This window comes from Lepus europaeus, chromosome 10 (genome assembly GCF_033115175.1).
Source record: "Lepus europaeus isolate LE1 chromosome 10, mLepTim1.pri, whole genome shotgun sequence".
In the NCBI taxonomy this organism is placed as follows: Eukaryota; Metazoa; Chordata; class Mammalia; order Lagomorpha; family Leporidae; genus Lepus; species Lepus europaeus.
In genome coordinates, this window is record NC_084836.1 from 101,783,905 (window position 1) to 101,808,096 (window position 24,192).

General features: G+C 44.1%; 1 protein-coding gene across 3 annotated transcripts in view; it reads left to right on the top strand.

The window, feature by feature from the left end:
• Positions 1-86: 86 nt before the first annotated feature.
• The window catches only part of ASIP (agouti signaling protein), a 188,462-nt gene continuing 164,356 nt past the window's right edge, over positions 87-24,192 (top strand). The window contains exons 1-3 of one of the 3 annotated variants that reach the window (XR_009866918.1): positions 87-626; positions 2,720-2,838; positions 4,272-4,589. The gene's annotated coding sequence lies outside the window, so the exon portion shown is untranslated. Of the gene's footprint in view, positions 627-1,110; positions 1,285-2,719; positions 2,839-4,271; positions 4,590-24,192 lie in introns of those variants that run through there. The other 2 variants (XR_009866919.1, XM_062202343.1) reach the window with 2 other exon arrangements.

Consider the following 24,192-nt stretch of genomic DNA (forward strand, 5'->3'; position numbering starts at 1 on the left):
CGCCTGGCATGCCGGGACTTGTAGTCAGCCTCTAAGAGGCACGCGCTTGCGCGGCCGCCGCCCGGCAATTGGTCCGCGACATCTGAGGAAACCTTCGCCGGAAGGTTCGATTGCGTGTGGTGGTGACCCCTGCCTCGGCTTTTCGCCGAGTTCTGCATTGTTCATGGGAGGCAGTTCTTCGCTGCCGCTGGGGTGAATTCGGGGCCATTTCTCCGGAGTTAGGGTAGTGGGTAACTGTATGAGCCCGTTGGGGACTTCTAGTTTCCTACGTGCCCCCGGGTGTTGTGGTACTTGAGGAGTTCTGAGTTGGAGCTGGAGGTCCGCGCCTCAGGGAGGAACTCGGTCTACCCCATGAGAGATTTAACGTGCTAGCTTTCTACTTGGAAGTCGCAAACCAAAAGTCACCCTGAGGAGAAGCGTCCTAGCTGGAGGCTGGCTGTCGGGAAATGCTTGTTCCCGAGGCCGGCTTGGCGCTCCGGGCGCGTCGCGCCGTCGCTCTGGAGCTAAGAGCCGCTGCCCTGTAGGGAGCGAGCGCTCGCTGTTGGCAGGGCACCTCGGAGAGCGCTCGGATGGTTGGACACAGTTGGGCTTATTGTCCCCTTGAAAGGAGAGGAGCACGGAAGAGGGTGAGGAAGAGTTATGATGTTTGGGCTTCTTAGGTAATTTGGGAGAGGGTTCCAGGAAGCAGGGCTTCTCCCTGGGTTGGAGTCAGGAAATGTGGGTATTTCTATGATTGGCTATTTTAATAATCCTTACATGAAAAGGAGGACCAAGCAAGGTTAGAGCTGTGCTTGGTAAAGAAGCAATGGTCTCATACTAGACTGGATGGGAGGATATTTGGTCTTTTTTTTTTTTTTTTGGTGGTGAGGACAGCTTTCTTGTAACCAACCAAGTAGCCTTTAGTGTAGATTTATTGGTTCCCCAAATCTCTTCCTTAGCTTGATTTTTTAAACTCGCAATTCCTCTGTAAAGCTTCCCTCATTAAGTTAAGGGAGTAGCACAACTGTCTTTAACATAGTTAACATCTCAATGTTGGTCTCTGTTGTGAGAGCTCCTGTAAGAACTCTCAAGCAGAACTTCCAATGATTGCAGGCCTTGAAATTCATTTAGGGGCCATCGCTGTGACATAGCGGGTAAAGCCGCCGCCTGCGGTGCCGGCATCCCATGTGGGCACCGGTTCAAGTCCTGGCTGCTCCACTTCCGATCCAGCTCTCTGCTGTGGTCTGAGAAAGAGATGGAAGATGTTCCAAGTGCTTGAGCCCCTACACCCGCATGGGAGACCAGGTAGGAGCTTCTGGCTCCTGGCTTCGGACTGGTAGTTGTGGCCATCTGGAGAGTGAACCAGCAGATGGAAGACCTCTCTCCCTCTGCCTGCACTCGATATATATATAAATATATTTTTAAATAATGTGTGTATATTTCTCTGCTTTAGGCCTCAAAACAATTGTGTGAGACAATCCACAATTACTTAGTATTGAATACCAGTCCCTAATCTAAGTATTACAAGTTATCTCCAAGAAGCTTACATTGTAATAAGTTGGACACATTAGTCCCTTTTTCCAGATGAGGAAACTGCTTTTGTAGCGTTTAATAGTCATTTAATCAGTGAACCAGGAAAGCTGGAATCCAGGTCCAGACAGTCTGATGCCACTGGTTGCTCCTTTACCACTTTGAGAATTTTAATTGATAAGAATCCTGAATTGCTACCGCCAGACTTCAGTGATCTATGCATTCGAGGGTTTCTCTGCAGCAGCACTGTTGATACGCTGAGCAAGACAGTTTTGTGGGGAGTGGTGTTCTGTGTATTATAGGATGTTTAGCAGCATCCCTGGCCTCTTCACTACCTGCCAGTAGCACCCTCCCACTAGTTGTAACAACCCAAAATGTCTCCAGACATTGCCAGATGTCCTCCTGGAGGGACAAAAATCACCCCCAGTTGAGAACCACTGGTGTATACCATTTATCTCCTGGCTTTGAGAAGTGAGAAATATTTGGGGTGTAACAATCCCTATCACTGAGTGGGAAGACCTTGAAGAGACGAGAGGGAAATTGTGGATTAAGTTTTTGAGCAATCTGTTCTACTAAGAAAATGAAATCTGATACAAAGGAAAGCCAAATGAAGTAGGAGAAAAAAAAAAAAAAAAGAAGTGATGGAGGAGGAAAAGAAGATGCTCATAGGAAATCACCATTATATCTCTCAGATCTCCCTAACAAGATTAGCTCATGCAAAAACAGAACATCTATAAATAGACATTTAAAAATAAGTAAATAAAACTATATTTACAAAGGCTAAAAACAAAAACAAAAAAACCCAGAAAGTCTTAGGCTTCATTGTACATCCACTCTGGGAAGTGCTAGTATGCTTAGCAAATAGTCTTAAATCACTTTTGTGAAGAGCTTTATTTTCCTTTACAGCATAGTGCCTAATATAACCTCCCTGAAACAGCTACTTGAAAGAAGAGATTTCAGGCTTCCTTCAGGGTAGTAGTTTGTTTTCTAGGGAGAGCCAAGATCCCCTAAGAAACAAGAAAAACTCATGGAGCAATGATAGCTAAGCTTTTCCAGATTTTCCAAAGGATAGATCTACTTAGCATCAACACAAATAATCACTTGCATTTTCATAACTTTTTCATCTAGAAATATCTGCAAAGCATATAGTAACTTACTAATTTTTTCTCATACCTGTGAAGGAAATCGCTGTGATTTTCTTGTTTTATAGATACAGAAGCCAAATTATGGATTCTACAAAAGTTATATATCTAGAAACAGACTCCTGGATTCTTCACTCTGGTTCATTCTTTATGCTGAGCACCACTCCAGCTCTCCAGATGCCTAATAGTAAGCAAATGATGATAATCTTGCAATTATATACTAAATTGTTTGTTTTCATTGGTTTTAGAATATTCCATAGTCTCTTAAACCCATTAAATAGTGAGCAGTAGAAACGTTGAGTTAAATAGTGACAGAATGCAGATCTCATGCTTTTAGTCTTTCTACTTAGTAAACAAGGCCACACATCCTAATGGCTGATATTTAACTTATAGAAAGCACAATCAAAATAGATATGATAATCCACAATGGAAAATCCAGCCCTTTTCATCATAACATGGGCCTTTACAAGTTAGGTTTTGGGGCTGGGGTTGTGGTGTAGTAGGTTAAGCCGCCACCTGTAACATATGGGCATTGGTTCAAGTCCTGACTGCTCCACTTCCAATGCAGCTACCTGCTAATGTGCCTGGGAAAGCAGCAGAAAATGACTCAAGTGTTTGGGCCCCTGTACCCAGGTGGTAGACTTAGAAGAGTCTCCTGGCTCCTGGCTTCAGACTGGGTTGTTATCCTTTGAGAATTAAAATGGTAGGAATGAATTCTTTATTATAATAATTAAGTTTACTCAAATGTAGAAATGACTTAAGAGGTTATCTTTAGGCCAGTGCCGTGGCTTAACAGGCTAATCCTCCGCCTTGCGGTGCTGGCACACTGGGTTCTAGTCCCGGTTGCCCCTCGTCCAGGCCAGCTCTCTGCTATGGCCCGGGAAGGCAGTGGAGGATGGCCCAAGTGCTTGGGCCCTACACCTGCATGGGAGACCAGGAGAAGCACTTGGTTCCTGCCTTCGGATCAGCACGGTGCGCCAGCTGCAGCGGCCATTGGAGGGTGAACCAACGGCAAAAAGGAAGACCTTTCTCTCTGTCTCTCTCTCTCTCTCACTATCCACTCTGCCTGTCAAAAAATTAAAAAATTAAAAAATTTTAAAAAATCAAATTAAAAAAAAAGAGGTTATCTTTAACTGTGTTGCTGAAATTTAGGAATCACCAGTTCTAAGCAAATTGGCCAACAAATACTATTTCTAAAAGCATCAGTATGTCAGTGATTCTCAAATACGTATTTCTAATCCATACCTCTCTGAATTCCAGCCTCATTTTTCTACATTTGCTTGTTTCAGTTATTGTGATTAAAACAGAACTCTGGGTATGTCCCACAATGAATTTTTGTCATCTCAGTTAAGGACATTGGTTGCTACCTAGTTCTTAATTTGTGCTTAAATAAGAAACTTAATTCCCATAATTCCTTCCTTTCTCTTCCTTATCCAATTCATTATCAAGCCTTGTGGATTCTATATCCAAAATAAATATCAAATACAACTTCTGTCCTTCTCTGCTGCCACTAGTGACTGTTATCTCTTTCTTTAATACTACAATATTGTTCTCTTGTCCCTTCATAACACCAGTTTGTTTGATTTATTTGGTCTGTTTACTTGTTGTTGTTGTTTTCAGATTTACTTGCTTGGGGCTGGCACTGGCATAGTAGGTTAAGCCGCCGCATGAAGTGCTGGCATCCCATATGGACTTAAGTTCAAGTCCTGGCTACTCCCTTCCAGTCTAGCTCTCTATTATGGCCTGGGAAAGCAGTGGAAGATGGCACAAGTCCTTGAGGCCCTGCACCTGCGTGGGAGACCCAGAAGAAGCTCCTGGCTCCTGGCTTCAGATCGACCCAGCTCCTGCTGTTGCTGCCGTTTGGGGGAGTGAACTAGCAAATGAAAGACTTCTCTATTTCTCTCTTTCTCTGCATCTCTGTAACTCTTACTTTCAAATAAATAAATAAATGAATACATCTTTTATAAAAGGATTTACTTGTTTGTTTATTTGAAAGGCAGAGTGACAGAAAGAGAGAGAGAGAGAGAAAACACTTCCATATGCTGGTTTACTCCCCAAATGACCACAACAACCAAAGTTGGGCCAAGTTGAAGCCAGGAGCCAGAACTCCATACAGGTCTCCACATGAGTGGCAGGGACCCGAGTACCACTGCTTTCCTGGGCTCATTAGCAGGAAGTTGGATTGGAAGCAGAGTACCTTGGTCTCATACTGATACTCCAATATGGGATGCTGACATCCCAAGTAGCAGCTTAACCCATTGTGCCACAATGCCCACCCATGTTGTTTACTTGTAATTTTCTTAATCTTAATTCTTTTAATTTAGAATGTATCTAAATTCCTTGAGGATAGACACAAAATCTTTCTTGATAATCCTAATATTCCCAGCACCTGGAACAGTACATGGTTTATCATAGGTGATTATTCATTATTTGACAAAATTTGTTGAGTTAAATACTTAATACTACTCAGTACTACAATGAAAATTTATTAGTATCTAAAATTGTTTTTTTTATTTTTTTGACAGGCAGATTGGACAGAGAGAGAGACAGAGAGAAAGGTCTTCCCTTTCTGTTGGTTCACCCCCCCAAGTGGCCACTACAGCCGGCGCACTGAGGCTGGCGCACCGCGCTGATTCGAAGCCAGGAGCCAGGTGCTTCTCTTGGTCTCCCATGCAGATGCAAGGCCCAAGGACTTGGGCCATCCTCCACTGCACTCCTGGGCCACAGCAGAGAGCTGGCCTTGAAGAGGGGCAACCGGGACAGAATCCGGTGCCCCGACTGGGACTAGAACCCGGTGTGCCGGCGCCACAGGCGGAGGATTAGCCTATTGAGCCATGGCTCCGGCCTACTATCCAAAATTATAACATGAATGCTTACAGTGAAATATTTGAAGTTGGAATCTTTATTTAAATCATGTAAGAATAAGTAAAACTAACATGATTAAAATCAATTATATTACAACATGTCTGGAAAAAATGTGTTAGATAGAAATGATTTACCTAGAGCCCAGAAAGAGAGGAGTCAGTCAGAATTTGGCCATGTTTTTATCTAGCAATGTTTGGGGTATAGATTAGAAAGGTACATTTGGGGGCCGGCACTGTGGTGCACTAGGTTAATCCTCCGCCTGTGATGCCGATTTTCTATATGGGAGCTGGGTTTTAGTCCCGGTTGCTTCTCTTCCAGTCCAACTCTCTGCTGTGGCTTGAGAAAGCAGTAGAAGATGGCTCAAGTCCTTGGGCCCCTGCACCCTCATGGGAGACCAGGAAGAAGCACCTGGCTCTTGGCTTCGGATCAAAGTAGCTCCGGCTGTTGCGGCCATTTGGGGAGTGAACCAATGGAAGGAAGACCTTTCTCTCTGTCTCCCTCTCTCACTGTCTGTAACTCTACCTGTCAAATAAATAAATAAAAATCTTTTTTTTTTAAAGGTACATTTGTTCTAGAACATAGATGATTTCTGAGGCTTTATCTGTGACCTGAATGAAATGGGCCTTAATGTTATCCACTCTTTTTTTAAAGATTTATTTACTTATTTGAAAGAGCAGCAGAGAAAGGAGAGACTAAGAAAGAGAGATTTGTCTGCTGGTTCACTTTCCAAATGGCCCTAACAGCTGGTGCTGAGCTAGGCCAATATCAGGATCCAGGAACATCCATCCATCCACATGGATGGCAGGCACCCAAGAGCTCGGGCCATCCTCTGCTGCCTTTCTAGGAATGTTAGCAGGAAGCTGGATCAGAAGCGGAGCAGCCAGAACTTGAACTGGCACTCTGATATGGAATGCCAGCATGACAAGCTGCAGTTTAACCTGCTGTGCCACAACTCTGGCCCCACCTCTCTTTTTTCTTATCATTCACTAAATAGTATTTTGATTACCAATTACCTTGATAGCTTTGTACTGGGAAGAAAATACTCTTGGGCAGCAACCACAAATATTTTGGTAACAGGAAAAATGTACTTCACATTAGAGAATCATCTGTTAGAGCAGGAAATCGTTTATTATGGCATGTCCCTAGCTCCTTAGAACAAAATGTAGCACAAAGTATATTCTTTGTAAATATTTGATAAATGAATATATGTGAGTAAATTAGAATTATGCTTTATATTGTGAGTCGACCTCAAGTATCTGTTCTATGCTAGATGCCTTAGAAAAGTCAGGTTTCTGGGCTTTGAATTTATATATGAGATCCTGAACTCTGATGCTCCATCATGAGGCTCTTTGAGATCCTGCTTGGTTAGCCAACTGAACTTCTTGATTCTCTGTAACTAGTTTATCCTCCACCTAAGCTGTAGAGTTTCCTAGGGGGAAAAAAAACTTAATGCTGTTCTCCTGCCTAAAAGTCAGTAAATTCTCTGTTACCTTCAGGATAATAGCTATCCATAGTCTCACTCCCCAACCCTCCTCACCATACTGCTGTCTACCCCTACCACTTCCTGTCATGTATTCTAAGTTCCAGTACACTAATTCACTTAATATTTCATGATTTGTTGTATTTTTTTCTATGCTATTTCCTTGGCTGAAATTTCCTTCCTTCCTCTTTCCACCTGACAACTCCTGTCATCCTTTAAGAACCAGCATAGATGTTGCTATATTTTGTTTTGTTTTCAAAGAAGCCTTTGATTTCTATGGGAAGGAGAAAGCTGTTCTTTTCTCTCTACTTGTCTTCTGATCATTCCATCACAACCCTTATCACATCATATTGTAGTTATCTTTGGGATCCTGGAGGGCAAAACCTGTGTCTTACTCATCTTTCTTTGCTTCCCCAACACCTAACATGTGTTTGTAAATGAGGAACTCATACAGAGTAATAGACATGAGCACAGATAAATAGTTTGCAGCAGTCTTATCTTCTTCAAAGTAGCCTCCTTCCAAAGGGAGAATGGAAAACTTTCCATCTGTATTCTGTTTGGAATTTTTGTTTGTGAACACAAAAACTGTAGGAAAAAATTGTTTTACATACTCCCTTTAGGATTTACTATAAGAGGAGATGATAACATTCTCTTGACAGATTAGCAGGCTGTCAGAAGTGATTCAGTCTACCTTGTACACATTCAGCACCTTGGATTGTCACTGTTCATTGCCCGTCTTTTTCCCTTGGCTCTTGAGAGACTTTGTAATCCCAACAACCTGCACAATGCCTAGTATTTACTACAGGAACTCAATAAATGTTGAAATAAGGCATAAATTAATATGTAAAATTTAAAAACAAATGTCTTCATCTTTTTCTTTTTTAAAGATTTATTTATTTATTTGAGAGGCAGAGCTACAGAAAGAGGGAGAGGCAGAGAGAGAGAGGTCTCCCATCTACTGGTTCACTCCTGCAATGGCCAGAGCTGGGACAATATGAAGCCAGGAGCCAGGAGCTTCTGGGTCTCCCATGTGAGTGCAAGGTCCCAAGAACTTAGACAGTTTTCTACTGCTTTCCTAGGCCATTAGTAGGGAGCTGGATCGGAAGCGGAGTAGCCGGGATATGAATTGAAGCCCATGTGGGTTGCTGGTGCCGCAGGCGGAGGCTTAACATATTGTACCACTGTGCTGGCCCAGACTTCCTCCTCTTATTACCAAAAGCTCATTCCTTGTCAGTGGTGTTGAATAAAAATTACATAGATAAAGTTTGAGGATAAAGGAAAGAGAAAGTTTAATCTATTGATAGATAAGGGAGTAGCAGACTGCCATCTCCAGATCTAGCATCCTGCTGAAGGAGGTTTCATTGGGATTTTTAAGAAGACTACTAGGAAGGGGGAGTCTGGAATAAGGGGATTCAGAGCAGGGACAGTTGCATGCTGGCTTCCCACCAGTCGATAAGGAACTGGTTGGAGACACAGTGCTTACTTGGTCCAGTTACATGTACAGTTCATGTAAGAGTTCCTGGTTGTCCAGGAATACCATACCCTTCAGGGAATTTTTATGATGGCCAAGTGGGCTTCAGTACTTTATGCCATAGCCTTGGAATTCCTCTGCTTAGACCTGGAAGTTCCCTAAATAAAATCTCTTGAGATAATAGTGGTCATCTAGGTTTTATCTATTGAAGAAGCAAATGACCTTGTGAGTCCAGTAATTAGAACCTTGTATGGCTGGCTGTACCACTCCCTTACTCAGTGAGTTGATTTTAGTGCTGTCAAAAGGCAGAGCAAGGACACTTTAAGCCAAGAGAGGAAGGTTAGAAGACTAAGGCCTCATGGTAGTTAACATCTGCATTCAAGGCATTGTTTGCGGGCTTGCTTTCACTCTCAGATAATTTGTGTACTCCATCTTGAAATATCTTTAGGTGCCACTTCTTAACAGCTTTTTCTTTTTGTAAATGTAAATATATTTATTATAAATAATATTTTTTTCTTGCAGTTTTTTTGTTTTGTTTTATTTATTTGAGAGGCAGAGAGAGAGGGAGGGAGACGGACACGGGGAGAGAGAAGGAGTGTTCCCATATACTGGTTCATTCCCCAAATGCCCACAAGGATACAGCTGGGCCAAGATGAAACCAGGAGCCAGGAAAATTCAGTCCAGGTCTCATATGTGGGTGGCGGGGACCCAACTACTAGAACAATCATTTGCTTCCTGCCAGGGTGTGCAGTAGCAGGAAGCTGGAACGGGAGCTGGGACTTGAACCCAGCCACTCCAGTATAGGACATAGGCATCTTGCCCACTAGGTCAAACACCTGTGCCACACAACCTTTTCTAACCAAGCCAGACTACTATAATTTTACTCTTCTCTGATGTCATGTAATGCTTATATCATTGAATATTTAGACTATGCTATCTTTGTATTGTTAATTTATTTTTTAATGTATTTGTCTTTTGTTTCCAGCTAGATAATAAAATCCATGAGAGCAGAGACCATGTGCTATAAACTATGTCTCCTACAGTGTTTTAGATCTAGTAGGATCTTAATAAATTGTTGGGGAAGTTACCAAGTGTTAGTGTCTTGGTATCTCTACAGAAGACTTCAAAGCTCTTAAGAAAGCCACAATGAGATAGCATCCCACACCCTTAGAATGGTGATTACTTATCCCAAAAAAAGAAAAAAAAAATCCGCATACCAGGAAATGACGTGTTAGCAAGCATTTGGAAAAATTAGAACCCTCATGCAGTATTGGTAGAGATGTTAAACGGTATAGCCACTTTGGAAAACAGTATAATAACCTCCTCAATATTTTAATGTATTTATTTATTAGAGTAACACAGAGAAACAGGGCTTTCCCATCCATGGGCTGACTCCCCAGTCCCTACAACAGACAGGGTTGGGCTAAGCTTGACTAAAGCCAGAAACTGAGAACTCAATCCGGGTTTCCTACATGGGTGGCAAGGACCTAACCACTTGAGCCATCATCTGCCTCCCAGAGTCTGCATTAACAGGAAGCTAGAGTTGGGAGCTAGAGTTAAAATTTGAACCAAGCACTCTGAAATGAGATGTGGGCATCCTAAATGTTAGGCCAAACATCCACTCACCCCAAAATTTTAAAATAGAATTACCACATGATCCAGCAGTTCTACTTTGGGGTTTGCATCTAACATAATGGAAAGCAGGCTGTCAAAAAGACCTATATTCATAGCTGTATTATTCACAATAGCCAATAGGTAGAAGCAACTCAGGTGTCCATGGCCGGATGAATAAAGAAAATGTAATATATATTTATACAAAGGAATATTGTTCAGCCTTAAAAAGGAAGGAGATTCTGATACATGATACATCATGGATGAATCTTGAGGACATTATGCTAACTGAAATAAGCTAGTCACAAAAGACAAATCTATGCTACCCATTTATATAGATTACTTAGAGTACAGAAACAGAAAGTAAAATGGTGGTTATCAGGAGCAGTGAGGAGGAGGGAAAAGAGGAGTTGTTGAATGGTTATAAGATTTCAGCTTTGCAAAAATAAAAAGAGTTCTGGAAGCTACTTATACAACAATGCAAATGTACATAACTGATTTATATACTTTAAATGGTTAAGGTGATAAAATTTTTGGTATATGTGTTTTATCACACTTTATAAAAGAGAGTAGTGAACAGGGAGTCAAAATACCAAGGTTGGAGTTCTTGGTTGTTCCAGTGACTGATGAATCTTCAAGCAAGTCACTTCTTTACTCAGTGCCTCTGTTTCTTCAATCTTTAATCAGGATAATAAAGCTTGCTGGCTAAGGTTTTGTGTGAGAATCATATAAAAGCCAAAAAATAAAATAACTTTTAACGTAATTTTTTGATCAGTAGCATTTTCAGTATTCTAGCGTCCCTGATCCCTTAATTATTAATTACAAGTTTCATGTATTGTTTCACAACAGAATGTTCCTAAAACTGCCTCAGCAATAGTTGGTTACCACTTCAAAGGGTTTGTATGCTAAACCCTTATAATTGTGGCTGCTCACCTTATAATTTGGCTCCTGGAAAAAGCAAATAAACAGTCTTTATGAGGACTATTGATGCCCTAAGATGCTAATTATCAATTTGGTTTAACATTATTGAGGAAATACAAGCACAGGATTTTCATATTAAATAAGAAAAATGTTCCCAAATAATGGGGTCAAGAGGAAGAATTAACAACTGTTGAGTACCTATTAAGAATCAACCCCAGAACTTGAACTTCCCTGTGCCTCAGTTTCCTTACAGGAGACCAAGAGAAAGTTCAGAGAGCATGGTGGGGGTGGTCCAGATCCTGCGGTGTTACCAAAACCAGGGACAGTGTGGGGTGGGGGGTTGCCATGTGAAACTGTGGAGGTGGAAGACTGAACTCCACCTGAGTGACTTTGGGGGCAGTGTCTTCATGATGTCAGTTAGCCTCATGCAGGATTTCACAATGTACAGGTGTTACTATTTTCTTTCACGTGGGTGGCAGAAGTTTTGTCTCTGCGGCTTATGTTGTGGTATGAGGGGTTAAGCTGCCACCTGCAATGATGGCCCATACAGGTGCCAGTTCAAGTCCCAGCTGCTCCACTTCTGATCCAGCTCCGTGCTAATGTGCCTGGGAAAACAGTGGAGGATGGCCCAAGGGCTTGGTCTTCTGCACCCATGTGGGAAACCTGAATGAAGCTCCTGGCTCTTGTTTTTTTTTTTTTTAATATTTTATTTATTTATCTGAGAGGTAGAGTTACAGTCAGTGAGAGGGAGAGACTGAGAGAAATGTCTTCCTTCTGTTGGTTTACTCCCCAAATGGTCACAATGGCTGCGACTATCCGCAGCCAGAAGCCAGGTGCTTCTTCCCAGTCCCCCGTGTGGGTGCAGAGGCCCAAGGACTTGGGCCATCTTCTACTGCTTTCCCAGGCCATAGCAGAGAGCTGGATTGGAAGAGGAGCAGCCGGGACTAGAACCAATGCCCATATGGGATGTCAGCGCCACAGGCGGAGGATTGCCATTGGTTCACCTTCCAATGGCCGCTGCAGCCGGTGTGCTGCAGCTGGCGCACCGCGCTGATCCGAAGCCAGGAGCCAGGTGCTTCTCCTGGTCTCCCATGGGGTGCAGGGCCCAAACACTTGGGCCATCCTCCACTGCACTCCCTGGCCACAGCAGAGAGCTGGCCTGGAAGAGGGGCAACCGGGACAGAATCCGGTGCCCTGACCGGGACTAGAACTCGGTGTGCCGGCGCCGCAGGCAGAGGATTAGCCTATTGAGCCGTGGCACTGGCCAACTCTTTTCAAATAATAAATGAATAAATCTTTAAAAAAAAAAAAAAAAGAAGTAGAGCAGCCAGGACTCGAACCTGTACCCACATGGGATGCTGGCACTGCAGCTTCCTTCTAATACACCTGGGAGGCAACAGATGATGGCTCAAATACTTGAGTCCCTGCCATTATCATGGGAGACCTGCATGGAGTTGCTAGCTTCTGGCTTTGGCTTGGCCCAGCATTGGCTGTTGTGGGTATTTGGGGGGTGAGCTAGCAATGGAAGACTTCTGTCTCTATATATATCTCTATCTCTCTCTAACCGGCACTCTGATATGGGATGCCAGCAATACAAGCAGTGGCCACAATGCCAACCCCAATACATAAACATATTTAAAAGACAAAATATTTTCTGGCATACAAGGAGCACAAATATACCTACCCACATAACATAACTCTTCTTAGGAAACTACTGGAATATGTGCTCTACTAAAACAAGAGATATAAAGATATCTTTTAGGAAACAGGAACAACCTAGGAAGGAAGCGAAAGGGAGCCACAACATAACAGCTACACAGCTGATCTAGCAAGCAACAGTCAGGGGGAAGGAGGGCTCCAGGGCAGTGTTTCCAGTGAGCCTGATGGATTATTTGACATATTTGTAGTGGAAACAATTTACCAGTTTTCTTTCTTTTTTTTTTCTTTTTGACCGGCAGAGTGGACAGTGAGAGAGAGAGAGAGAGAGAGAGAGAGAGAGAGATGGAAAGAAAGGTCTTCCTTTGCTATTGGTTCACCCTCCAATGGCCGCCACGGCCAGCGCGCTGCGGCCGGCGCATCACGCTGATCCGAAGGCAGGAGCCAGGTGCTTCTCCTGGTCTCCCATGGGGTGCAGGGCCCAAGCACTTGGGCCATCCTTCACTGCACTCCCTGGCCATAGCAGAGAGCTGGCCTGGAAGGGGGGCAACCGGGACAGAATCCGGCACCCCGACCGGGACTAGAACCTGGTGTGCCGGCGCCGCTAGGCGGAGGATTAGCCTGTTGAGCCGCGGCACCGGCCCAATTTACCAGTTTTCATATTTTCACATTTCTGTGTGAGGGTCTGGAAAAATTAGTAATGATACAGAAAATTTGGCAAGCAAAAAAAGCTGAGAAAATTATTAACTCTAAGAATAACAAAAAGTGATGTCAGACAGGAAATGTAATCATACTATTTGTTTCAGATGTGATCATAATAAGGGTAACAAAAACATTTTAATTAAAAAATCATGATATATTGGCCGGCACTGCGGCTCAATAGGCTAATCTCTGCCTGCGGCGCCGGCACACCAGGTTCTAGTCCCGGTCAGGGCGCCAGATTCTGTCCCAATCGCTCCTCTTCCAGGCCAGCTCTCTGCTGTGGCCCAGGAGTGCAGTGGAAGATGGCCCAAGTCCTTGGGCCCTGCACCTGCATGGGAGAACAGGAGAAGCACCTGGCTCCTGGCTTCGGATCAGCGCGGTGCGCCGGCCACAGCGGCCATTGAGGGTTGAACCAACGGCAAAAGGAAGACCTTTCTCTCTCTCTCTCTCTCTCTCACTGTCCACTCTGCCTGTCAAAAAAAAAAAAATGATATAACAATATTGGAAGGCTTGAGGAAGTTAAACATAACTATTGAAATTCTATCTTTCTGTACTTTTCTCTGAAGGGAGGACTTCCATTTTGCTTATGGCCTTGTCAAGCTAATGGATCCAAAAAGGCTTCCATAGCTGAAGCAGATCATGTCAAGAGTCTTGGGTGATCATTGATGTCATACATAAGAATGTTATTTGTAAAATAAATAAGAGTCACTGTGCACTAACTTCCCATGCAGGACCTCTGTCCCCAAAGAGTTGTACCATGAAGCTTAACAGTAAAACTTGTTCTCAAGAATCACTTCCTTTTAGTGTGTTAAATAAAAGAATAAAGAATATTATTATGTCTCATAAGTTATAGTCATGTCTAAGAGCTCACAAAAGATGTATCATCCTTGAGTTCTTTTTTTTTTTTTTTTAATTTGACAGGTAGAGTTACAGACAGTGAGAGAGAGAGACTGAGAGAAAGGGCTTCCTTCCATTGGTTCACCCCCCAAATGGCCGCTATGGCTGCCGCTGCGCCAATCCAAGCCAGGAGCCAGGCGCTTCCTCCTGGTCTCCCATGCGGGTGCAGGGGCCCAAGCACTTGGGCCATCCTCCACTGCCCTCCCAGGCCACAGCAGAGAGTTGGACTGGAAGAGGAGCAGCTGGGACCAGAACCTGGCATCCATATGGGATGCTGGCACCGCAGGTGGAGGATTAACCAAGTGAGCCATGGCGCTGGCCCTAATCCTTGGGTTCTTCTTTAAAGACAATTAAGTTTCTAAAAGGAAAGAAATGGGAGGAAGGAAGGGAAAAGAGGAAGGGGGAAAAAAAAAATCACCTTCGAGAGGCAATAACAGAACAGCCCTTGCCCTTGTATAGATTGTTGAGGTACAGTTCTCTTAGATATTTTATTCCATTTGTTCTTTATTTCTTTTTCTTTCTTGAATAAAACAGGAGAGGGAGCTGCAAGAGGGGGTAGAATGGATGGGAATGTGGGTACAGTAAGAAGAATTACTATCTTCATAATGTATTTATGAAATACATACAAATTTTAAAAATTAAAAAATTCTATCTTTTATTATAGGCAATGTTTAAAGTTTATAAATCAATCAGTAGAGGTGGGTGTTGTAACAATTGGTTAAGTACTGCTTGGGACTCTCACATTCTACATGAGAGTGTCAGTTTGTGTCACTGCTACTCTGCTTCCATTCCAGCTGCCTCATGCGCCTGGGAGGCAGCAAATGATGGCTTACATATTTGGGTTCCTGCCACCCATATGGGAGACCTGCATGGAGTTCTGGGCTCTTGACTTCAGCATGGCCCAACCCTGGCTGTTTCAGACATTTGAGGAGTAAACCAGCAAATGGAAGATTTTTCTCTGTCACTCCCTCCCTCCCTGTCACTCTGCCTTTCTAATAAATAAATAATACATGTGTTTTTTGTTTTTAAGAAAATCAGGGGGCCGGCACCGTGGCTCAACAGGCTAATCCTCCGCCTTGTGGCGCCGGCACACCAGGTTCTAGTCCCAGTTGGGGCGCCGGATTCTGTCCCGGTTGCCCCTCTTCCAGGCCAGCTCTCTGCTGTGGCCAGGGAGTGCAGTGGAGGATGGCCCAAGTGCTTGGGCCCTGCAACCCATGGGAGACCAGGAGAAGCACCTGGCTCCTGCCTTCGGATCAGCGTGGTGCGGCAGCCGCAGCGCGCTGGCCGCGGCGGCCATTGGAGGGTGAACCAATGGCAAAGGAAGACCTTTCTCTCTGTCTCTCTCTCTCACTATCCACTCTGCCTGTCACAAAAAGAAAAAAAAAAAAAGAAAATCAGTGAAGGGGCCGGCATGTGGCGTATAGTAGGTTAAGCAGTAGTAGGTTAGGTCCTGGCTGCTCCACTTCTGCCAATGGCCTGGGAAGGCAATAGAAGATGACCCAAGTGCCTGGGTCCCTGCACTCACGAGGGAGACCTGGAAGAAGCTCTTGGCTCCAGGCTTTGGATCAGCCCAGCTCTGGGCCATTGCAGCCATATGGGGAGTGAACTAGTGGATAGAAGACCTCTCTCTCTCTCTCTCTTTCTATCTGTAACTCTGCCTCTCAAATAAATAAGTCTTAAAAAAAAAATCAATAGGAGCGACACTGTGGGGTAGCAGGTAAAGCCTCTGCCTGCAGTCCTGGCTGCTCCTCTTCCGATCTAGTTCTCTACTATTGCCTGGGAAAACATTGGAGGTTGATTCAAGTCCTTGGGCCCCTGTACCCACATGGGAGACCTGGAAGAAGCTCCTGACTCCTGGCTTCAGATCAGCCCAGCTCTGGCCATTGTGGCCATTGGGGAGTGAACCAACAGACGGAAGTCAGTCTCTCTCTCTCTCTCTCTCTCTCTGCCTCTCTGTAACTCTGCCTTTCAAATAAATAAATACATCTTTTTTAAAAAAATCAATGAATAGCAGGCCGGTGCCATGGCTCACTAGGCTAATCCTCCGCCTTGCGGCGCCAGCATACCGGGTTCTAGTCCCCTGTCGGGGCGCTGGATTCTGTCCTGGTCACTCCTCTTCCTGTCCAGCTCTCTGCTATGGCCCAGGAGGGCAGTGGAGGATGGCCCAAGTCCTTGGGCCCTGCACCCGCATGGGAGACCAGGGGAAACACCTGGCTCCTGGCTTCGGATCAGCACGGTGCACTGGCCGCGGTGGCCATTGGAGGGTGAACCAATGGCAAAAAGGAAGACCTTTCTCTCTGTCTCTCTCTCTCACTGTCCACTCTGCCTGTCACAAAAAAAAAAAAAAAAAAAAGAATAGCAGTATAAATTATTTATTTGAGAAAATGTTGGTAAGCATGAAAAGAAGCAAGTAAAAGGGATCCTGGAGAATATCTTATGCTTTAGGAAGGTCACTACTTTTTTTCTTTTAGATTGTTTGTATATATGTTAAAATATACTTCTGCTATTTTTTGTCATGAACCTTGTAGTTCACCTGACTTTTTAAAGTATTAAAAGTATTACCATGAGGCCTGCGCCGTGGCTTAACAGGCTAATCATCCGCCTTGCGGCGCCGGCACACCAGGTTCTAGTCCCGGTTGGGGCGCCGGATTCTATCCCGGTTGCCCCTCTTCCAGGCCAGCTCTCTGCTATGGCCCGGGAAGGCAGTGGAGGATGGCCCAAGTGCTTGGGCCCTGCACTCACATGGGAGACCAGGAGAAGCACCTGGCTCCTGGCTTCGGATCAGTGAGATGCGCCGGCCGCAGCGGCCATTGGAGGGTGAACCAACGGCAAAAAGGAAGACCTTTCTCTCTGTCTCTCTCTCTCACTATCCATTCTGCCTGTCAAAAAATAAATAAATAAAATTTAAAAAAAAGTATTACCTTGATAAACAATTGTAAAATATTAGAGGGAAGAGAATATTTAGTGTTTATCCAGACCTATGATATAAATGACATATGAATTTTCTTTATAGTGAAATTCTAGAGGAATGTTAGAAACTAACAACCTAGATATTTGAGAATAAATCTCTAATTAGAACATTTTCCTGGAGATATCACATTTAGTTTAAGGTGTCACAAATGAGAGAAATAAGGCATAATGCTAGACCATTGCTATCTTCTGAGTCCTAATGAGTCTTACTGACTGATTTTTTTTTATTGTGAATTAAATGAAAGTCAAGGATATTGTGGAACCTCAGCAAAATGTTATCTTCCAGATTAATGTCATGACACTGTTCTGTGTATGGAATTAGGAAATATACGTTTAAGTTCCCTTTCTTCTGCCGTCATCTGCTTGACCTCAGCTATAATATTTTTTCTGGCCCTCCCATTTTTCTGTGTACTCCAGGAGTTAACCTGCAGTGACTAATATCCAACAAGAATTGCTTTGTGCAAAATTCCTTTCTTTTTAAAGATTTATTTATTTATTTATTTGAAAAGCAGAGTTACAGAGAGAGAGGGAGACATGGAGAGAGAGATCTTCCATCCACTGTTTCACTCCCTAAATGGCTACAATAGCTGGGGCTGATTCAGGCTGAAGCCAGGAGCCTAGAACTCCATCTGGGTCTCCTATGTGAATGGTAAGGGCCCAAGGACTTAGGTCATCTTCTGCAGTTTTCCCAGGTGCATTAGCAGGGAGCTGTATCAGAAATGGAGCATCTGGCCGGCGCCTTGGCTCAACAGGCTAATCCTCCGCCTTGCGGCGCCGGCACACCGGGTTCTAGTCCCGGTCGGGGCACCGATCCTGTCCTGGTTGCCCCTCTTCCAGGCCAGCTCTCTGCTGTGGCCAGGGAGTGCAGTGGAGGATGGCCCAAGTGCTTGGGTCCTGCACCCCATGGGAGACCAGGAGAAGCACCTGGCTCCTGCCATCGGAACAGCGCGGTGCGCCGGCCGCAGCGCGCTACCGCGGCGGCCATTAGAGGGTGAACCAACGGCAAAGGAAGACCTTTCTCTCTGTCTCTCTGTCTCTCTCACTGTCCACTCTGCCTGTCAAAAATAAAAAAAAAAATAAAAAATAAAAGAAATGGAGCATCTGTGACTTGAACTGGTGCCCATATGGGATGCCAGCATTATAGGGAGTAGATTCCTTTCAGTAATAAATATACTCCAGTGTACTTATTAGGGATGATTCACTCTCCTGTGTTAAGCTTTAAGAACTGTAAAAGTACCAACTGTATCTTTGCTTCTGTAATTTCTTCTCTGCTTCCTACAGGCAGCAAAAAAAAAAAAAAATTAACTGGTATTGGTATTGTAAAGAGAATGTTCACTATTAAATATTCCTATTTCGGAGATTTCTGGGGCCGGCTCTGTGGTGTAGCAGGTGGGGCTACTGCCTGCTGGCCAGTGCCAGCATCCCATATGGGCGCCAGTTCAAGACCCTGTTGCTCCTCTTCTAATCCAGCTCTTTGCTATGGCCTGGGAAAGCAGTAAAGGATGGCTCAGATCCTTGGACCCCTACACTCGCATGGGAGACCCTGAGGGGGCTGCTGGCTCTTGGTTTTGGATTGGCACAGCTCCGGCCATTGCGGCCAACTCAGGGGTGAACCAGCAGATGGAAGACCTCTCTCTCTCTCTCTCTCTGCTTCTCCTTCTCTCTCTGTGTAACTCTGACTTTCAAGTAAATAAATAAATCTTTAAAAAAAAAAAAAGAAAAGAGATTTCTATGTGCTCCAAGAAAATTCCATTTTCATTGTTAACATTAGGATTAAGATGGAACTAGACAGCAAAGTAAAAATAAAAGTCTGTTTTCTTCCCAAAGAAAGAGTTCCTTAATCTTTATATTTTAATTTATTATTATTTATGAGAGGTAGAGAGACAGACAAACAGAGAGGGAGCGTTCTCATGTGGTGTTCCACTCTGCAAATGCCCACAACCTCTAGGGATGGGCCAGGTCAAAGCCAGGAGCCAGGAACTCGCTGCAGGTGAGTCAGAGGGACCCAATTATTTGAACCATCACCTACTGCCTCTCATGGTCTGCATTGAGACTGGAATTTGGAGGAGGAGCCTGAGCCAGGATTCAAATCCAGGCACTCTGATATGGGTTGCAGGCATCTTAACCACTAGGACAATCATCTACCACAATAATTTATGCTTTTATTACAAATAAAATATTTTACCCAAAATATATAGTAAATCTTGGCACAAGTGGGTATCTTCCCAGATTTGGTAAATTTAATTCCTATTTTTATTTCTATTTGTGTTCTTATGAATATTACCAGTAACATTTGTGGCCCATCAAACAAATAAAGCTATAGCATTGAAAGATGAAGCCTCATGAGAGAAGTATAAACAGAGCTTTTAAGATCTTGAAAAGTACAAACAGAATGAGATTAATTTGTTCAGCAATACATAGAATATTAGATCTGTAGAAATTTAAAATACACTTTTTAAAAAAGATTTATTTATTTATTTGAAAGGCAGAGTTACAGGAAGAAAGGAGAGACAGAGAGATCTTCTATCCACTGGTTCATTTCCCAAATGGCTGCAATGGCTGGGGCTGGGCTGGGCTGAAGCCAGGAGCCAGGAACTCTATCCAGATCTCCCACATGGGTGGCAGAGGCCAAAGTACTTGGCCACCTTCTGCTGCTTCCCAAGGCGCATTACCAGGGAACAAGATTAGGAAGTAGAGCAGCCAGAACACAAACCAGAGCCCATATGGAATTCCAGTATCACAGGCAGTGGCTTAACCCACTATATCACAACGCCAGTCCCAAAATACACTTCAATAAAATAAAAATGCCCTCTCTAAAGGATGTCTTAAAATTGTTTTAAGGATTTATTTATTTATTTGAAAGTCAGAGTTACACAGAGAAGGAGAGGCAGAGAGAGAGAGAGAGAGAGAGAGAGAGGTCTTCCATCTGTTGGTTCACTGCCCAATTGGCTGCAATGGCTGGAGCTGTACTGATCCAAAGCCAGGTGCCAGGAGCTTCTTCCAGGTCTCCCACATGGGTGCAGGGGCCCAATGCCTTGGGCCGTCATCTGCTGCTTTCCCAGGCCATAGCAGAGAGCTGTATCGGAAGTGGAGCAGCCAGGTCTTGAACCGGCGCCCATATGGGATGCCTGCACTGCAGGCAGCGGCTTTACTTGCTACACCACAGCGCTGGCCCCTTAAATTTATAAAATGTACTTATCTATCCATTTCATATATTGAATGAAGGTATAATTTTTCAGTGAAGGATATGTCATCAAAGCTAATATTTATTGAATGCTTTCTTTTGAACACCCAGCTAAGCTGTTTAATACATTTTTTATTTTCCTCATACAAGCAATCCTGTGAAATAAGTATCATGATGATCTCCATTTTACACATAAGAAAATGGGCTTAAAGAGATTGATTTATTAAATATATTCCAGGGTAGACATTTGGCTCAGCAGTTAAGATGTCGCATTGGATATCCACATCCCATATCAGAGTGCTTGGGTTCAAGTCCTGACTCCCCTTCCAATTTCAGCTTCTTACTAATGCACACCCTGGGAGGTAGCAGATGATGGTTCAAGTATTTGTGTCTCTGCCACCCACATTGGAGATCTGGATTGAATTCCTAGCTCCTGGCTTTAACCTGGCCCAAGCCCAGCTGTTATAGGTATTTGGAGAATAAATCAGCTCATGAGTTCAGCCTCGCTCTCTCCCGTTCTCTCCCCCTCACCCTGCCTCCTCCCTCTCTCTCCCTCTCCCTTTCCCTTCCTCCACCCCACCCCAACACTCCCTTTGTCTCTGTCTCTTGGCCTTTCTAAAATACATTTAAAAAGTTAAAAACAGGGGCCTGACACTGTGCACAGCAGGTTAAATCCATGGCCTGCTCTGCTGGCATCCCATATGGGCACAAGTTTGAGTCCCATCTCCCTGCTAATGTACCTGGGAAAGCAGCAGAGGATGGCCCAAGTCCTTGGGCCCCTGCACTCACGTAGGAGAACTAGAGGAAGCTCTTGGCTTCAGTGTGGCCCAGCCCTGGCTGTTATGACCATTTGGGAACTGAACCAATAGATGGAGCATCTCTCTCTTTCTCTTTCTTTCCTTCTCTCTCTTTGTAACTCTGCCTTTCAAATAAATAAATGCACCTGGCTCCTGGCTTCGGATCAGCGAGATGTGCTGGCCGCAGTGGCCACTGGAGGGTGAACCAATGGCAAAAAGGAAGACCTTTCTCTCTCTCTCTCTCTCTCTCACTATCCACTCTGCCTGTCAAAAAAAAAATATATATATATATATATATATGATGTCTCATTGAAGGTCCTGGGTTTTCCTGAACATCTGAATTATAATTCCCTACTTCATTTTCTGTTCCTGTGTATCTGGCAAAACACCATTTCCTTGATAACTGAGCCAAGCAACTTTTTCCTCTCTTGCATCCATTAGATTAATTTGTTCTTATTCTCCACTTTCAGCTCCTTCTGTATTTTCAGTGCCTGGACTGAAGGCGAGAATGGGAGAGTAGAGAAGAAGGAGAGTGAGAGAGAAAAGAATGGGAGTGGGGGAAGACAGCTGGGACTTCCACTATTTTAGAAGTTCACTGTTCACTTAAAGTAATGTTTATAAGACAAACATTTGGCTGAGGGTTAAAACTCTGATTGAGACACTCAGGTTCTGTATTGAGTGCCTGGATTCAATACCCACCTCTAGCTCTGGACTCTAGCTTCCTGCCATCACAGACCCTGGGAAGCTCAAGTATTTGCGTTCCTGCTATCCAAATGGGAAACCTGGATTGGGTTCCTAGCTCCTGGATCACAGCTTTGGTCTCTACCCAGTTTTAGCCTCACAGGCATTTGGGGTACAAACCAGTAATTATTAGCTCTCCCTTTCTCTATCTCTGTCTCTGAATCTCTCAAATGAATACATTTTTTTTAAAAAGATTTATTTATTTATTTGAAAGGCAGAATTACAGAGAGGCAGAGAGAGAGAGAGAGAGAGAGAGAGAAAGAGAGGTCTTCCATCCATTGGTTCATTCCCCGAATGGCCACCACAGCTTGGAGCTGCGCTGATCTGAAGCCAGGAGCCAGGAGCTTCTTCCAGGTCTCCCACATGGGTGCAGGGGCCCAAGGACTTGGGCTATCTTCTACTGCTTTCCCAGGCCATAGCAGAGAGCTGGATCGGAAGTGGTACAGCCCGACTTGAACCGGTGCCCATATGGGATGCTGGCATTGCAGGCGGCAGCTTTACCCACTATGCCACAGCACTGGCCCCAAATGAATATGTAGGTGTTTTGTAGCATATGGTTTTCAGAAAATCTAGACTAAGGGGCCAGCATTGTGACACAGCAGGTAAAGCCACAACCTGTAACATCGGCATTTCAACTGCTCCACTTAACATCCAACTCCCTGTTATTATGGCTTAGGAAAAGCAGAAGAAGCTGGCCAAACCATCTGGGCCCTGCCATCCCTGTGGGAGACCCAAATGAAACTCCTGGCTTAGGTCTGGCTCAGCCATGGCGGTTGCAGCTATCTGGGAGTGAAACAGTGAATGGAAGATCTCTGTCTCTCTGTCTCTTCCTCTCTGTAACTCTGACTTTGAAAATAAAGAAATAAATCTTACAGAAAGAGAAAGAAAATCTAGACTAAAATATTTCTGGAAACAGAATGCCAAACATTTCTGTACCCATCAAATTATTCCTTTTCTCATTTCCTCATAGTCCCTTGGGAGAAAATATGGAATAAAGATGTGAGGACTTTTTGAGTCAATGCAGGCTTACTTAGAGTCTGAAAAGCCAAACAGTGCAGCACAACTTTTTTCATTAAGATTCTGCTTAATCTTTGAAGATTTTTGTAAACATTTGGTTTTGCTTAATTTTACTTGCATCCCTTTTCTCAGAAATAGGCATTAAGGGGATCCTAATGAGTTCATGAACATCAAAAAGCTCTTAAAAGTAAACTGTGATGGATTGATTGTGAGTGAAGCAAACAGGGATTCAATTTCTCTTGAAATACATATGAGTTTAATAATTAGAAGGGAAACTCTTCATAATTAAGCATTGTTTTCAGATATTATTTAAAATGCTTGAGAAAAGCAAAATTTTGCTATATTGTACTGTCTCCCTTGATGGCTGTTGTTAGAAACTTTGATGTCACATCCATGGAACAAATAATTCCAACAAGAAGATGAAAAAGTCTGGCACAGTTTTGGGTACATAGGAAGCAGAGCAGTTAAGGAATTGTAATTAGTCTCTCTTTCCCAAATGTTTCTTTTTTTCTTTTTTTAAGATTTATTTTATTTATTTGAAAGAATAACAGAAAAAGGTAGAGACAGAGAGAGAGGTCTTCCACCCGCTGGTTCATTCCCCAGATGGCCACAATGGCCAGAGCTGCGCTGATCCAAAGCCAGGAGCCAGGAGCCTCTTCTGGGTCTCTCACGTGGGTGCAGGGGTCCAAGGACTTGGGCCATCTTCTACTGCTTTCCTAGGCCATAGCAGACAGCTGGATCAGAAGAGCAGCTGGGACTAGAAACGGCGCCCATATGGGATGCCGGTGCTTCAGGCCAGGGCTTTAACCCGCTGCGCCAAAGTGTTGGCCCCCCCAAATGTTTCTACTACCCCTAAATTTATTTCTGTTAAAGAAACTTCTGTCATACTTGCCCTTAGGAATATACATTTTCAAAGGGAAGTCAGTGTACAAAGAAATAAAAGCAAAAGAATGTTTGTGGTCTGATGCATAGAAAAGAAGGGGATAGAATATTTAGAATATGGCCAGCACCGTGGCTCAATAGGCTAATCCTCCGCCTTGCAGCGCCGGCACACCGGGTTGGGGCACCGATTCTGTCCCAGTTGCCCCTCTTCCAGGCCAGCTCTCTGCTGTGGCCAGGGAGTGCAGTGGAGGATGGCGCAAGTCCTTGGGCTCTGCACCCCATGGGAGACCAGGATAAGCACCTGGCTCCTGCCATCGGATCAGCGCGGTAGGTGCGCTGGTCGCAGC